This window comes from Nyctibius grandis, chromosome 23, assembly GCF_013368605.1.
Source record: "Nyctibius grandis isolate bNycGra1 chromosome 23, bNycGra1.pri, whole genome shotgun sequence".
Lineage (NCBI taxonomy): Eukaryota > Metazoa > Chordata > Aves > Nyctibiiformes > Nyctibiidae > Nyctibius > Nyctibius grandis.
In genome coordinates this window covers 5,712,300-5,729,495 of record NC_090680.1, presented here as the reverse complement: position 1 = coordinate 5,729,495, position 17,196 = coordinate 5,712,300, and the positions used below count along the sequence as shown (strand labels likewise).

At 40.6% G+C, this 17,196-nt stretch overlaps 1 protein-coding gene across 1 annotated transcript in view; it reads left to right on the top strand.

Annotated features, from left to right (window-relative positions):
• The window catches only part of COL8A1 (collagen type VIII alpha 1 chain), a 94,631-nt gene that overhangs the window by 43,491 nt on the left and 33,944 nt on the right, over positions 1-17,196 (top strand). Inside the window, exon 3 of the mRNA XM_068417532.1 lies at positions 16,385-16,500. The gene's annotated coding sequence lies outside the window, so the exon portion shown is untranslated. The remainder of the gene's footprint in view (positions 1-16,384; positions 16,501-17,196) is intronic.

Below are 17,196 nucleotides of genomic sequence, written 5' to 3'. Positions count from 1 at the left end.
CTCATGACTACCCAAGATCTTTCATGAGAGGCACTGAGATTAATTAATAATCAAAGAATTGCTTAGGCTGAGAGAAGCGACAGCATCCATGTGTAGGATACAGAAATACAGAATCACAGAATCAACCAGGTTGGTAGAGACCTCTGGGATCATCGAGTCCAACCATTGCCCTGACACCACCGTGTCAACTAGACCATGGCACTAAGTGCCACGTCCTGTCTTTTCTTAAACACATCCAGGGATGGTGACTCCAAATGCTAAGCAGATCACTTAGGCCAAATAGGGATAATCTCCCCATGTCACTTTCTAATACTTTTTGCAGAAATGTCTCTTTTTACCTTCAGGCATGAGGCTTCCAATCTTTTCCTTGAGAGTCTCCAAATTTTGTCTTCTTGCCCCATCACTCTGCCCCTTTCTTTTCTTTTTCTATTAGGCTGGTGCAGATGTTTTTTGCAGCATTCTTCTTTATATTGCTTCTTAGCCAGCTGTGTCCTTTAGCTTCTATGATAATCTTTTGGCTTGGTAAGTGTCCTTCTCTTTCATCTTTGACTGCCTGTGGATCTACCTTCACTTCCACTACATAGAGCACAGAATCCTATATATATTCTTAGCTTTACTACCTTTAGAGAGACCATATTGCCTTTTTCCTTGGTGATCTGACACCATGTTATTGCAACATAATAAGATGCTGGAGACAGATGGGAGAAGAGACCATGTCAAATTACCCTACAGGACAGATACCTTGCATGCTGTGAAATACACTGTCCACATCCCTTGAGTCTCCTGAGCAAATGTCTTGAAGATGTGTTTTTGTAAAATTGCACTGTCACTGGTACCGAGAGCAAATGCCACAGCATGTGAGTTCAAAGAAATATCTCAGGAGATTAGCAGTAGATGCTGGGAGCTCTAATCCCAAGAATTATCATAGTATGGGAAAAACAATAGATTTTTTCAATAGCTTGCTAAGAGATGACTGAGATGAGATGGCTGGTTTGTCCCTTCTAAATCACAGAATCATAGAATCGTTTTGCTTGGAAAGGACCTTTAAAATCATCAAGTCCAACCATTAACCTAGCACTGCCAAGTCCACCACTACACCATGTCCCTAAGCACCACATCTACTCATCTTTTAAATATCTCCAGGGATGGTGACTCCACCACTTCCCTGGGCAGCCTGTTCCAATGCTTGACAACACTTTCAGTGAAGAATTTTTTCCTGATATCCAATCTAAACCTCTCCTGGCGCAACTTGAGGCCATTTCCTCTCGTCCTATCACTTGTTGCCTGGGACAAGAGACTGACCCCCACCTCGCTACAGCCTCCTTTCAGGTAGTTGTATACAGCAATAAGGTCTCCCCTGAGCCTCCTTTTCTCCAGGCTAAACAACCCCAGTTCCCTCAGCCGCTCCTCACAAGACTTGTTCTCCAGACCCTTCACCAGCTTTGTTGCCCTTCTTTGGACTCTCTCCAGCACCTCAATGTCTTTCTTGTAGTGAGGGGCCCAAAACTGAACACAGTATTCAACGTGTGGCCTCACCAGTGCCAAGTAGAGGGGGACAATCACTGCCCTAGTCCTGCTGGCCACGCTATTTCTGATACAAGCCAGGATGCTGTTGTCCTACTTGGCCACGTGGGCACACTGCTGGCTCATATGCAGCTGGCCATCGATCAACACCCCCAGGTCCTTTTCCACGAGGCAGCTTTCCAGCCACTCTTCCCCAAGCCTGTAGTGATGCATGGGGTTGTTGTGCCCTAAGTGCAGGACCCGACACTTGGCCTTGTTGAATCTCATACAGTTGGCCTCAGCCCATCGATCCAGCCTGTCCAGATCCCCCTGCAGAGCCTTCCTATCCTCCAGAACATCAACACTCCTGCCCAACTTGGTGTCATCTGTGAATTTACTGAGGGTGCACTCGATCCCCTTGTCCAGATCGTTGATAAAGACATTAAAGAGAACTGGCCCTAGTATTGAACCCTGGGGGACACCACTAGTGACCAGCTGCCAACTGAATTTAACTCCATTCACCACAACTCTTTGGGCCCGGCCAGGCAGCCAGTTTTTTAGCCAGGGCTTTTTAAAAGCCCTGTTCACCAAAGATTTTCAAGTTAGTAGGCTGCAGTTCAGTGTAAGTCCCACTATCTGCCATGAAAATACAGTGTAAGCAATACTGATGTCTTTCTGCTGTAAAGAGAGATTACTTAAAATATTGTAGAATGCTCTCTTGGTCATGTAGAGCTGAGTTAAACTGAGTATCAGTTTTCTGCTGATATCATTTTATGCCATGAAAAAAGTCAGAGGACTAGTTCAAACTGAATCACAAACATTTCTGCTGAGAAAGAAAAAGCTGCCTCAGAGCCATTGAACAATGAGGTCTGCTTTGAAGAGCTAATGCAAGTTTATTTGCTCTGCAACAGAGCAAACCTTCAGTTCTGATTTTTTTTGAAACATTCTTTCAATAATTTAGCCTGGGTTTCGCATAACCTTTTCAGAATTAAGCACCCTACCAGACTGCTGCCAACAAAGGTTACTTAATTCCTCAGTAAAGGGGGAGTCTTGTTATTTAAATAAAGTAGCTACTGTAGTAGATTTGCAGATATGTTAAGAGTATTACAGGATCTAGGGGTAGATTTAGAAAGAAAATACTATAAAGCAGGAAAAAATTAGACAGTGTAATTATTGAAACTTAAAAGACATTACCACATGTGATGGGATTGCATCAGATAAGGTGGAACTTTGTTACCTGTACATGCAATGTAATGCGTGTTGCAAAGTGACACTTGATTATAGTTACTCTTTCCCTTAAAACACGGTCACCTTTTAAAACCTGACCATCCACCACCACCCGTTACATTAGGGGAAGAAAACAGAAGCCACAGCGTTCTTCTGTCCCTTTTTATGGACTGCAAAACACCATGCCATGTTTTCCTAAGCACCAGTAGATTACCCACAGCCTTTTCTCTCAAACTGGACTGGTGAGTTCATCTGCCATACATTCACTGTGCTGGAACAGCAGCTGCTGCATTTCCTGAGGAACCACAGCAACACAGATTATCTAGTCTAGCACCTTTATTGTGGTGATGGGATCACTTTACAACAGTCATTCTGGAAGAAATTTTCAGAGTCAACTCAGTTTCCATTCCTCATGTGAACACAAGCTTTCATTCTGCTTTAGTCACCAAAATGGAAGTACCTTGTGAGTGCTGTGGTATTGCCTGGTCACTTTGGGTTCCTCTAAACCCAGGATTTCAGTAGAAGTAGAGCAGATACTGTAGTTTCTCCAGCATCTCTCCATCTTCAACGAGAAAGAAAGAGAGAACGTGAAGGCCACAGTCATGCACAGAAGGTATTGACAGTTTTAACTTAGTCCTGAAGCACCAGGAGGGGGAATCCTTGCTGCTGACCCTTCTGCAGGAAGGGAGTTGCGTGACTGCCACCTGAACCATTCAGGCTTGTATTCTCAAGAGTAGACAATTATATTTTGCCAGGGTGTAAGTTACACCACACCAAAGCAACCAGACACTTCTGCGAGGAGCATAAGTAGGAACAGCTCAACAGTGCTTTCTTGTTGGTTTTCTTGTCTGTGGTCCATAGTATGTCACAGCGGATTGGCTACCTGCTGCTGCAGGCTAATGGCTGACTGTGCATGGTTGGAAATAAGGTGTCAGGCTCTTGTCCAGGCTTTGCAAAAAAGCGTCACATGTGTCTGTGTGTTGAGCTAGTGATATATACACTGGAAGCACACAACCAGTCTAAATTTTTTCAGCTTGTGAAAGTTCATCTGTCAGACCAGCCACTTGAACAAGCACTCTGGGATTTTACTGGAAAAAATTCCTTCAACAGAAACATTCTCTCAGTGTACTCAAAAACCTGCATGCAAATTTGCTCCCTTTACAGAATAAACGGGTGTTTTAGCAGACTCAGCTGCAGAAGTTTTATTGGCAAGTTATTAAAAGCTTCAAATTTTTTTATATAATGTCAAGAAAATATGTAGATGATTACAGGAGACTGATAATACTAAAATACAGAGGAAGAAAGAGACACTGGGCAAAACACACAAACAAAAAACCAGAGCTGGTTCTCAGAGCTTGCTTTGGATAAATTATTTCTGGCCTTCATCAAAGCCCATGGATTTGCATAAATTTAAAGAGGAGTCAAGCAATTTATTTACTGCATAAAGTGAATGCACAGGAATTCTTTCTACCCCCCCAGATTCTTGGACAGTGTCCTGCCACTGGAAGTTACAAATTGTCTAAGCATTGAGAAGTGCTTTTCACCAACCACCAATTCCACTGGATGGTCTGGTTTATGACTTTTGTGTCGGATGATATCAAACTCTGGAATCAATCAATTTTTAACACAAGTTGTGATCTATCTATTTTTTTCTACTAGGTATTTATTATGCTAATTATATTCCTTTGGTGTCTCAGCATCCCCATTGTTTGACACTATGGACATCTGCCTGGGTATAAAAGTTTCATAAACTACCCATAACCTTGTAGTTACATATATAAATCATTAATCATTGTAAGACAAATTCTGGCACACTCGAAGTCAACAGCAAAACTTCCCTTGACTTCAGCAAGTATCAGATTTCGCCTCTCTCCCTGCAATGTGTCTAGCAGGTGTCGTTGCCCTTAATGCCAACTGCCAGCAGGTGTCTTTGCTAGTAGGTCCAAATAACAGCATTTGCCTTATTATCCAGCATATTAAAAATGTATTTTCTGCTGGCTCACACCGAGCTTTCAGTCCACGGTGGAGGTTGTGACATCTGCCCGAATGAGATTGCATGCTGCTGGAATGAATTCCCATCTTCATTCCAGACTCTAGCTCTCTGTTCCTTAGTGGCTTTGGAGCTAATAGAATCATAAATCGAATCTCATTTGTATTCTGTATGGCCAAAGAGGTGCAATAAAGCCTTAAGATGGGTGGATCTTCCAAAGCACCCTGCCAACTAGAACTATTGTTTACGCCATTGAGCTTCTCATTTGGTGAACTGTCCAATACTGCGTTGCATCCAGTAGGTTTCTATGCTGGCATATTGCAAACGTGAGCAAATCATCTGGGTTCTACAGAAATAATATTAACAAATATTTTGGACCTCTAGTGCAGCTTTCAACCCAAGAGCTTTAAATAAGTACACATATTAATTAAGCTCTTCCACCTTCCACTATGAGGAATGTTGATATAATCGTTTCACAGATTGAGAGACGTTAGCACAGAGCTGTTAAAAGACTTGCCTGCTGGCTGATATGACTTCCGTGGAAGGTGGATCCTTTATCTAACAATACTGTTTTTCATGTGCTCTTAAGCTGCCGAAGATAAGCTGACTATGTATCTTTGCATGTTCTGCCCAATTTACCCCATCTTTTTTTCAGTCTCAAAATAGGATCTACCATGTAGGTAATAATGGATTCTTAAAACCATCACATTTCACATCCTCTGCTTTATATTCACTGAACTGGTGACCTCTGCAAGAATTCACACATCTAATTAATGAAGATTTTGTCTTTGGGAAAAAGCAACTCACAGGGATATCTTTCTATCTTTCTTCAAATAAGTGCTCATTTTATAAGAATGAAAGATTCATTTTCTCTTGTCATTTTTAGGAGTCAAAGCATATCTAATTTTCCACATCCTTTGTCAGAGTCATCCCATTATACTCAGAAATTTTATGCTTTCCCCAATAAAAGTTCACTTGGAAATAGTGATATAAAAATAGGATGTTAATAGCTGTGGAATTCTGTTGCTAGTTTTGATCTCTAACACAGTTATATCTATCAGTCAGATTTGCAATTTGACCCATCTTCATCAGACCTTGTCCTATTCAAGTCCAATTTTAAATTAAAATAATCATCTTTTGTTTTACTGTTATCATAACCAGAGATGGTATCTACTAAACCTGCCAGCTATCCTGCTAAGATTTTAAATACCTTTTTAATGTTTGACAGACCTAAAATTTATCCCAGTCAACCTTGTATTATTATTGCCTAAGAAATTAAATGCATTAACCAGCTGCTGTGGAAGATAAATCATTTTATATTTTCATTTGCATTCATCAGTTTTTGAGGGAAAAAAGGGCTGGTATTTTTCCAGTTTCCTAAAGCCAAAGATTCTGTTTAACTCCATGCTCCCATATAGGTTTAGACTACCATTTCTGAACATGCTATCTGGGGTCATCCCACATGAAATCAATAATAATATTTAAGTCCCTAGGAATTCCCCATCTCCCTATGACTTGGACACTAGTGAAGGTATTTAAGTCTGTTAAATTCTCAATAGTTTAAGCCATGGAAACAGAGGACAGATTTATTTTCTACCACACATAACACTGAAATTATCTACAGGTAATGGTAGATCCAGCTTGGAAGTTCCAACTGTATAGATCACGTTGACTGCGATGTCACTCTGAAGTCATCTGGAAGAAAGGTGGAACTTACCTAGAAAATGGTTTTATAACTGATGTAGCGTACGATTTCAAATGAATTCAGATTAAAATACCAGGGATAAAAGAAAGAGGGGTTAACTCCCGGACTCGTTCTCCCATATGCAAGCAAAATTTTATTTTAGTACTAATTGCAGTGTGAACTCCAGAACAGAGAAGTTCTACTGCCATGTTCAGATAGCTACAGTATGAAGAACAGTTTGGGTGTAGCCAATCCATCCCACTCTATCAACATCCTTCTTGCCACCTCCAGAAAAGGCTGGCATTAGACTCAATTCTACATTTATAAAAATGTAAAATGAAATCAATGAACTAACACAATTATGAACTTGTTCTTAATTAATCTAAAGTGATACATCTGATTTATACTTGAGAAGATTATTTCCAATCTGCTGGCCAGAATGTTGCCAGTGTCTTACAACCCATCTTTATTCACCATCTGTACTTTCTGCACACCTTCATGATTTCAGAAGTTTTAGGATTATGATTAGAAACATTCTTATCTTTCTGTCCAACTCAGAAGAGGTATCTTTCTTTAGAATTAGCATTAGTACATCTTTTTATTCTTTATAGAATGGTCTCAGGAATTCATCAAACCAGTGGCTTTTTATAGCTGAATTATTTTCAGAATCTCTGCTTAGTTGTATTTCCATCCAAATGTTCTTTCTGTTTCTAAACTGTTTGTAGGACTTCAGCTAAGTCAAAGTACTTACTTACTGTATTTTGCAGTGCTTGTGCTGTATCTTGTTGTATAAATTTAAGAAAATCTTTAAATACAGCTTTTAAAGTCATTAGTTAATGTTCTCATTTTTACCAGCCCATTTTATTGATTAAATATATTCAATGGCATTTGAAATGCTTATTTCATTACTCATGCCTGACATCTGAGCATCATTTCTGACTTGTCACACACCTCACCCCATAACTGCTGCCTCTTTAAAGCCTTTAATTTGCATAGCAGTACAGCTGGGAGTCCAGTACAGTCACATCTATAAATACCACCTATGTAATCACATCAAGTGATGAAATTTTGGAATAGAAATTCTAAGCACGGTAGAAACACAGTGTGTACTGTAAGTTTTAATTAGCTAATGATATTCATAAGAAAAAAATAATTCAGTGCTTGGAAAAGTGCAGGCTATGCTTTTTGGGGTTAGGGAGGCAAGGGGCTGGGCAACACGAGATATGGCTGAGATCACAGGACATATCCCAAGTGAAACACAGTTCAAGAGGTGGGATGTGTCACAATTTCTTCAAACACACAAGCAGTGTTTGTGCTGCTGGTCCTGGGTAAGGCTTCATGTTCCTGTAGAAAGGCAGGCTGACCCACTGACTAAGGCACTGCCCTGAGGGACCACCTCCTTCCTGTGCCCCGCATCTCTCACACACCTTCTGACCAACCTTGGGGAGAGGATTTAGGCTCATTCCAGCCACAAAATGAGAGCAGTAACTCTTCCTTTCCTCACAAGGTACTGTGAAGATAAATATGTGAATATTTAGGTACTACTGCAATGATGACCAAATAAGCCACTGGCATAAGCTTATCGGGTACTATATTAGCATGGAGAGGAATTCTCCCACTTGCCTGTAATGGGAATTTCCTAAAATCTTGCCTTAAAAGGAATGGACAACAAACAGCATGAATCCCTAAGGGGGGTGAAGGGGAGGGCATACTTTGCAATCCAGAGTCATTTTACTTCCAAGGGTGGCATTTCTGAACATATTCTCAGTACTTTTTCCTCCATAAACCTGAAAGCATTTTACTTTATGATGAAATATGCAAATATAGCATTTCTACATTTTGATTAATAATTGTAGACCATGTTCCTTTTCATTCCTCATCCCAACCTGAATAGAATACACACATCTCGTTGAGTATGTTTAATTGCGTTGATTTTAATTAAGGAATAAGTATGATGAAAAAAAAATCCCACGCCTTTCTGTAATCGATATTTTGCTCTCTGCTAAGTATGAGGGCATTTCCACCAGTTTAATTTAAGCCCCTGATTCAGCAAAGAAACTAATCACGTACATAACTCAATGTATACCACTTATTTACTCTCAAAAATAAATGAGATATGTTTAATTACTGTATCAACTCAGTGCTCTAGAGACTTGAACAGAAAAGTTTAGCCTTTTCTTTATGATGTGAGCTTCTATAATGCTAACATAGAAACTGTTTGGCAATTTCTTCTCCTTTAAGCTTTTTCCATTTGCCAAAGATCAAACATGTAGAATGTCCAATATTCAGTTATCTGGGTATCAGCAATGGAGGATAGAATTTACTTTTGTTTGTTTGTTTCTGCCCATGCAGAGTATGCAGATGACAGTCAAGGTTGTTCTCTGCTCTGATATTTCATCATATTATATTTATGCTGTTTAGAACAATTCTTTCAAATATATTATCCAGAAGTTAGCATAGTCCTTACAGCTATCACTTAGCTTTTTAAGGTAAATTATATTAAAGGATGTGGTGTGGTTCAGGGAGTGCAGCCAAACAAACAAACAAAGCAGTAAGAATTGGCTGGTGCCAATCAGACTAAGGCACACTACCTATACCTATGGTAAATAGAGCACACTGCTCATTGCACACTATATTAGCAAGTTATGTGTTCTTACTTGTTATTAGATTATATCAAAAATGTGCATTTCACTTCATTTTTTCTTATAACATGAGACTGAGCTGATAAAAATTCCAGGATGCATAAAGAATTGTTTTGTTGAGACTGGCAGCAGTAAGGAACAAGAAAGTTGACTTTTCTAATTTTTTTTTTTTTTTTAAGAGGCACATGTAGATAACCTGACTACAATTACACCATGCCCTTTATACCTACTGTTTCCTTTTATAGGTACCTCTCCCAGAAATAGCTAGGCTTAGCTGGCATTAGCAAATCTATTAGTTAGAATCAGGAAAAATTTCAAGACAGAAATTCAGTAGTCTTAACAGAGTTTAGATTTCATCATAATTTGAAATTCTGTCCAAGTTCATGGTGTAGAAACATACCAGAGAGAAACACGGAGTGATACATAATTCTGTCCTGAAGACCTGGCAAAATTTCTGTCTGGACCAATAATACCTCCCTATAATCTTCTTGGCACTCAGAGGCCTACTCTTTAATTGCAGTTCGGCGTGCTCCTACAAACCTTTTCTGGGAGGGGGTTTTGTAGGAATTGCCCTGGCTGAAAAGCCTGAGAAGCTCATCACAGTTACAAGCCACTATTAACAAGAAACACATCTTGTGATAGTTCCAGTATCACTAAAGAAATGGCCTGCCATTAGCCAGTGTCTATGTTTACCTCAAGACAAGTATCTACCTGAAGGGAGGTTGTAGTGAAGTGGGAGTCGGCCTCTTCTCCTGGGCAGCTAGCGATAGGACAAGAGGACACAGCCTCAAGCTTCCCCAGGGGAGGTTCAGGTTGGACATTAGGAAGAATTTATTTTCAGAAAAGGTCATTAGCCATTGGAAGGGGCTGCCCAGGGAGATGGTGGAGTCACCATCTCTGGATGTGTTTAAGAAAAGACTGGACATGGCACTTAGTGCCCTGGTCTAGTTGACAGGGTGGTGTCAGGGCAACGGTTGGACTCGATGATCCCAGAGGTCTCTTCCAACCTGGTTGATTCTGTGATTCTGTGATCTCACACATTGCCTGGCAAACGAAAACTGAATCACTGAATTTTCATGGACTAAACAAAGTGCAACAACTGTACCTATTTGCAAGCAAGTTACAATCACACCCCAATAGCCTCCAATAGCCTAATCATAAAGAAGCAATTTACTGACATTCGATGGATGATAGCAAATGTATTTTGTACCTATAGAATAAGTCCAAAGTATTGCATAATTTAAGAAGGTAGAAAAATTCCTCAGGCATGATGAGGCAAATTAAAAATGGAAAAAAAGGAGAACTTGCTTTTATTGGCTTAAGGAAACACCTTTACAGCTAGATATTCAAAGCATTGTGCTGGTTCCTAATTATTCAGCCATGTATTTCTCTGAACAAAGTCCACAGGAATTGTCTGGTTACGACCACCCATTCAGTTCTTAAATCTCCATCCTTAATCTTTTATGTTGATTTTGCATAAATTGTCTGTTCACTTTCCATGTTTAAACTCTCCTACACAGCATGAAAAACTGACATAAAACCAGCACAGCCCAGCACGGTATGCTCTGTGAACAGCTACTTTTGTTATCAGATGAGGAAAAGACAGATTTCAGTGGGGAGTGGGTAGGAACAGGGCCCTGCTAGCTGGGAGAACAAACAAGCAGCATTAAACAGAGCTAATACTTCCCTACCTAATTCACTCTCATGACAAGAAACACAGCTCAACTCCAATCCTATAGAGTAATTGTACAGAGTTTACAGCACACGTACAGTTACACTGAAGACGTCATGGGGAAACACATGCTTCCACATGCATGCTTAAATCCCTCCCCACTGAAGTATTGTGTTGAACTGGAGCCTGGCAGGCTGAAGTGTCTGTCAGGTTCGTATTGAAGCACCCGTTGTGCAGCCAGGCAAGAACTCTGACAGTGTGTTTTGAGAGAGGTCCCTGCCTGCCTCCGTCAGGTACCAAAAGGAGCACATCCTCTCCCAAGGCTTGAGGGTGCTGACAAGCTCGTGTAAGATGCTAACCATCTTGCCGACTTGAGCTCTCTTGGGTAGTAGGTCAAGAAGAGAGAATGAAAAAAAGAGAACATTTAGGTCTTAGGAAACAGAATACCTAGTTCACCCAGCAGTGACCCAAATTACCGACAATATTACCTGATCACATCAGATGGAGTGATTGGTGTTTCTTCTTCAGTCCGTAGTGAGTGGTAGCCTACTGAGAACGTACCCAATGTGACTGATCCTATTTACTGTCCTCTAAATAGGAAGCGAGATAATGCTTCGTATCCAGACTAAGTTAGCCACGTGCATTGAAATGGTAAAGTACCTGTAAGAGGCAATCAGAATGATTCTTTTCAAAGACAGAATATACAAGATTTTTTTAGCAGCATAGAAATCTGATAAAGCTAACGGGAGTACTATCTGAATGATTCTGAATTTACTGTGCTGGAAGAAAGAAAAAAAGGCAAGAAGATGTCATGACATCCCTCCCTTCTGATTTTATTTTCAGTCTCTGGTAGAAACTTGGCACACCATTTCTGAAGCAACTGTGACAAACTTTTGTTTGTTTGTTTGTGAAGGAATATAAAAATGCTTTTACCTCAGTGTTGCTTAAAGTTTTGGTTATGACTCAAGCATCTCAAAATAGTGAGAATAATTGCAACATTGTGTGCTGCCAACATTTGCAGTACAAAACTCTTTGTGTTTTTCTCACACTTTATTTGAAAAAAGAACATTTTGCACCTCAATAGATAGTTGTGGTTTTGGATCATAAAGCACTAAGGGTTTTGATCTGTTCTGATTCCTACCCCTTGTGTCTCATTTTTCTCATGGCTTAGAACAAAATATTAATGTGACTCATCTGTCATAAGTAATTTTCATATCCTCTACCCCCTGTTTTGGTGTGTGACTAGAGGAAAGCTGTAGTTATGTAAAAGTATTTGTGTATTTTGTATAAGAGAGGATGGGAATCATAGGTACTTTAAGCAAAAAAAAAGAATGATGTCAGGAGAGAAGAGTGAATTATAAAAGAAAGCAACTTTTATATATTGTAATTGAATGTAATAAATACTTTAAAACATGCTATTTCAATTTACTATTTCTTAGCTTTAAATATCACAGCTGTCATCCCTGGAACATTGGAAAAGGAAATAATAAATGGGAAAAAAAAAAAGTAGAGTTTATGGACTGGCTTCTCCAAAGTGAGTCCCAAATGTGACACTGAAACATTTACAAGGACACTGATTATACCAGGAGAACTGGTGTTTGAAGTTGCAAATGTCAGTTCCAGTGGTACAGTTTAGGAAATCCTACGTAGCGTGCTACTTTCAAAAGATGTAATTATGTGTACACATTCCTGTGACTTTTCTCCAGACCAACCTTCTATTCCACAATAGTTCTCTCTCACAAAAATTTGAAAAATTCACTAGAAAATAGCACAAACAATGAGTACAGCAGCGATTTTGCTACAGAGGCATCTGCAGCAATTGACCAGATTCCTCTTTTCTCCCTCAGACTCCAGATTGAAATATTTTGCTAAGTAGATCCCGTTTAATGCAAACCTCATTCCACAAAAGTCATTTGCATTTGGGCTGAATACTGAATCAGCAGGACTTAAGTATATGCTTAAAATAGAAGTTATATTTATGTGACTAGTTAAATTAACCAGGGGTCATTCTGTTTCTGTGTTAAGAGAGAGAATACAGTGATTTTCTGCCTTTCTGCTTTTGCCTTTCTGCACTTGGAATATTCCCTCCCTCCCTTGCTTCTCCAGGAAGCCTTCTTGGGATGACTTTTCTCCGTAACAAAAAAGACTGCCTTGTGTTGCTTCATGTTCCCCAACATTATGGCTTCTCCAAATAGTCCTAATATATATATATATCAGGATCTCCATGTGATTGAATAACACAGAGGAGACAGGGATTGTATGAGTAGGAAATCTTTCATGAGTTTATTTTTTCAGGAAAAAAAAAATATTGCACCATTATAGGTTTTCAGTTCTGAAAGCAGTTAAGTGGAAGAATGCACATGAAGTGATCAGTCTCAAGACATGAAGAGCTGGATAATAATAATAATAATAGATGAGTTTTAAGGAGAACAACATCTCAAAGTGGCCAGGAATTCCTCTCAGAAAAATCAATGGGAGCCTGTTGAGTGATTTACTGGAGTCAGAATTTGGCTTTTTATTGGTTACACTGTGTAGCAAAACCAAACTCTCAGCCCTGGCCAAGGGCATCCTTGGAGCAGGCAAGGCAGGCAGCGGTAGGTAGCAGTGGTATTGTGGGATGGAGAAAGGCACATGAGAGGGAAAGGTGGGGACTGTGTCAGTGATGTTGTGGGGGCTTTTTGAGGACTGAGGGGACTGTGTCTGGGGAGGTTGTGAGAGCACAGGGCACTTTTTCTGCTCCTACGGTTGTCTCATCTCCTTGGGACCACTTCTTTTCCTTCCTTCCTTCCCCTCCTCCCCAGTGGTAGGACACTCAGAGACCTTCCTCACATCTACTATCTCCACCATCACCATCTACACATTTTTCTGTACCTTCTTGATTGTCAAGGAGGGGTCAGTCCTGGTTTGGAGGGACAGGAACTAGGACAGGACCAGGGCAGAAAGCCAGACAAATCCTGCTGCCTCTGGAGGTAGAAAGGGCAGATGTGACTGCTGCTGCTGTAGTGGGGCCCTCTGGTACATGCTGGCACTCCTTTACCCTCTCCCTAATCCCACAAAGGCAGTAACAGCAGCATGGATGGTACAAACAGGAGGCAGGAATGAGCAGTTTGGCTGAAATACCTAATTCCTCTCTCCTCAGGCACAGGCAGAGTAGCTTGCCATCCCCTTCGGTCTGGCAGCTCTCCATTTTGCTGACTATTCAAAGCTACTTCTGACTTTGTGACTTTTGTTCATCCACACAAGGAGCTGAGCCAAAGCCCCAAACCTAAACACCTGCAAGCTGCAGAGAAGTTTGTATCCAGAGCTGAACTGTGGAGCCCAGAGCTGTCTCTAAAAGTGATGAATGGGTGTAGACGTGTTCTGAATTTTTGACTCATTGTTTGAAGGAGAAGGCCTGTTTGGCCGGATAAACAATAAAAAACTACTCTTCATAAAACTAGGAAGCAAATGGCAACGAGGTTGTGCATAATGCATTGACAATTTCTGCTCTCCAGGATTTAGAATCCTCTCAGGAAAGGTGCCAAATGCACACTTCTTTGTACAGCTCAGATGAACTGGATGAAACCAATTGCAAATAATCCACAGTACTTGGGTATTACCTCCTATAGGTTCTGTAGGTGGCAGCGCATCTGCTAAACTGCACCACAGACTGAACAGTGACGGAGGGAGTCAAGAGAAAATTGCCACAGATTATCTACCAAATCAAGGGCGGATCAGGGGCCAGTGCTAGATCTGGTATTGCCAGAGAACTGAGCTGGAAATCATTACAGGGATTGTTTAAAATAAATTTGACACTAGAGGCCAGAAAGATTTGTCATCAATAATCTAATCCCTAATCTAAACCAAAGGGCCTGGAAAGCAGCCCGTTACTTTCTGCAAGGACTCTGGGCTTCGTAAGGAAGGGACCCACCTGGCTGCCATGATGCGACAGCTCTCAGAGCCCATGCTGGGGCTGAGCGGGCAGCTGGAGCCACCTGAAATGGAGAAACAGATTCCAGACAGCGACCAGAAGCTCAGGGACTGGCTGGAAACAGCGTACTCTGGAGGTACATGGGCTGATGTTTCAAGATCTCCTTTCTGGCAGAAAATGCCCCTCTGTCTACAAGATTCAAGTTTTCTTATAAAAACGTACTGTTTTGACCAAAATTTAATTAATTCTTTTGTCAGATTTGAAAGAGAGAGACCTTACAATAGCCCAGGTGTGGCATTCAGATGAAGCAGGGTGTAGTGGGCATGTTTCAAATGGGCTGGAATAAATCTGAGTCAAAAGAGTCAAGCTACCTGCAGGTTTCCCTTGTGAAAATCAGGACTTGTTTTTGGCTCTCCTCCCTCTCCAAATGCTTCCTCCCTCTAAGGTTAGCATAGGCTGGTGGTGGCCAGGCCACCCAGGGCACAGCTCCCTGTGGCCCAGTGGATCCTGGCGTACATGGCACTGCTGAAGCTCAGCTGTGTAGAGGTTAGAAGCCACCACTCTTGAGTTTTCATTTTGCCCTGGCTGATACAATGCTTAAAGTAAATTGAGAGATACCTTCAGGTGTGTTTGGCTCTCTGGAGTTACTCTGACTGCTGGGAAACCAGTGGCGGAAAGTAAAAACACAGGCAAGGAAGATCTTAGGCCAAATATCTCAATTTTCAACCACAAAGCTATCAGCACGTGAAGAGCATCACCCTGCTTATCAAAGAGATGTTCTTCTAGTAGCCTGTGGGTTCACACAGGATGGACACTGAGCAGCAAAGGGAGCCAGCAGCTGAGGGCAGGAGCTATGCAGGGAGGTGCTGGGCCCTCCCTAGCTCTGATCCATCAAAGCACTCAGGTATGTGCTCACACTCCAACTGGAGCACAGGTCTCTGGAATTCACTATCCAGGACTTGATCACACTGAACCCTAAATATCTCGATGGCAGCTGAGCCCACCAAATCACAGAGACTCTTCCCAGTCATGTCAGTGGGATTTAGGTCAGCAAAGCACATATGACTTGGTAGCAGCTGCATGACTGTGATTAGCCTATAAAATAGATAAGCATATTTTATATTTATGTAGGACATTAGCATTGCCTGTGGCACCCTCACATTACAAATGCAGTCACGCTTGAGACTTTGCATGGTGGTTCCAAGCACATAGTATCAATCCAAGCCTGTTGGGAACTAATGACTTTATGTTGCACGTTTCATGGAAGGGTTTGTATGTACATTTTCATGGGGGCAACACACGTGGAAAAAGATGAGATTAAGTAAAAATTTTTCAGCTGTCCTTCAAACTGATAATTTTATTCCTAGTAATCTGAAAAAGCTACACAGTGTCTCTGCAGAAGGGTGGGAACAAAGCACAAGGCACTTTTCTCAAAATCCAAACCCATATTTTGATTTACATCATAATTATTACAGGATTGCCAACAAAAATACCAAACATTAGGATTTTTAGTCCATCTTCAAAATGCTACATGAGTTTTCACAAGCATTGAGTAACTAAAAAGGCTACTCAAAGTGAATGAGTTGCCAGGTTTTCATACTTCTGCACAGTAGACCTTGAATAAGAAGCCTGAACATGGAGTTAAAACACTATGTTAAGCCACTATGTTTGAAAACCTTGGCCAATATTCCTTAATATTTCTGAAAAAAAGGATAGTGTGCTTATCCATTTCTTACAAGCTTTCTTTTCCCCCTAGGGACCAACTTCAAATCAACAAGATAACAACGGGCCTAACACAATCAGGAAATCTAGGTCTCTTAAAGTGAAAAGCCAACAACCTGTCCTCCTTCCGCCCTTGCCCGAAATCTACATGTAAGTATATCCAGCTTTGAAATCCTAAATGAGTTGTACATAATGCCAAAAACAAAGCGCAAAGGCTTAAAACTGAGGTTGTCTTAAAGCTATCACCTACACAGGATTTGATAAGTTATTCAAGTGTTTGCTATACACCAAAACTTTTGAATTTCAAGTAGAAAAAGATATGGTGCATAAATTTTGGTCATCAACCTCAGCAGCATTTTTTTTTCCTAGATAATTAAAGAAATCTACCCTTTCAGTCATTCTCCATTGTTTAATAGGAGAGAACATGTAACTCTGGCATTTCATGTTTGTTTAAAGAATCTAGTTTTAAATCTATTTTTACATTCAGGAAAGAGTAAGGACAGGTTTCATTAAAAAAGAAATGTCAAAAGCCATTACATCCTGGGAATAGAGTGAACTATGCTATTGATGTGCTTTTGATATCCAAAATGCATATGTACACGTGTCTGCTTCCATGCAGAAATAAACAGCAGTAACATTCATTGGGAAATCCATGTTTAAGACAATGTTTAGTTTAGCTCAAAAATGGGAAGAATATGTTAAACATCATTCTGAGCCTTAATGGAAAAATTTCTGACAACTAGACATTAGCTCATAGTGTCCACAGTCATCTTATGCCTATGACTATTGTTTGTTATCAAGTGTGACTTTTGGAAGAAAAAATGCATTATTGCTTAACAAGCTGCA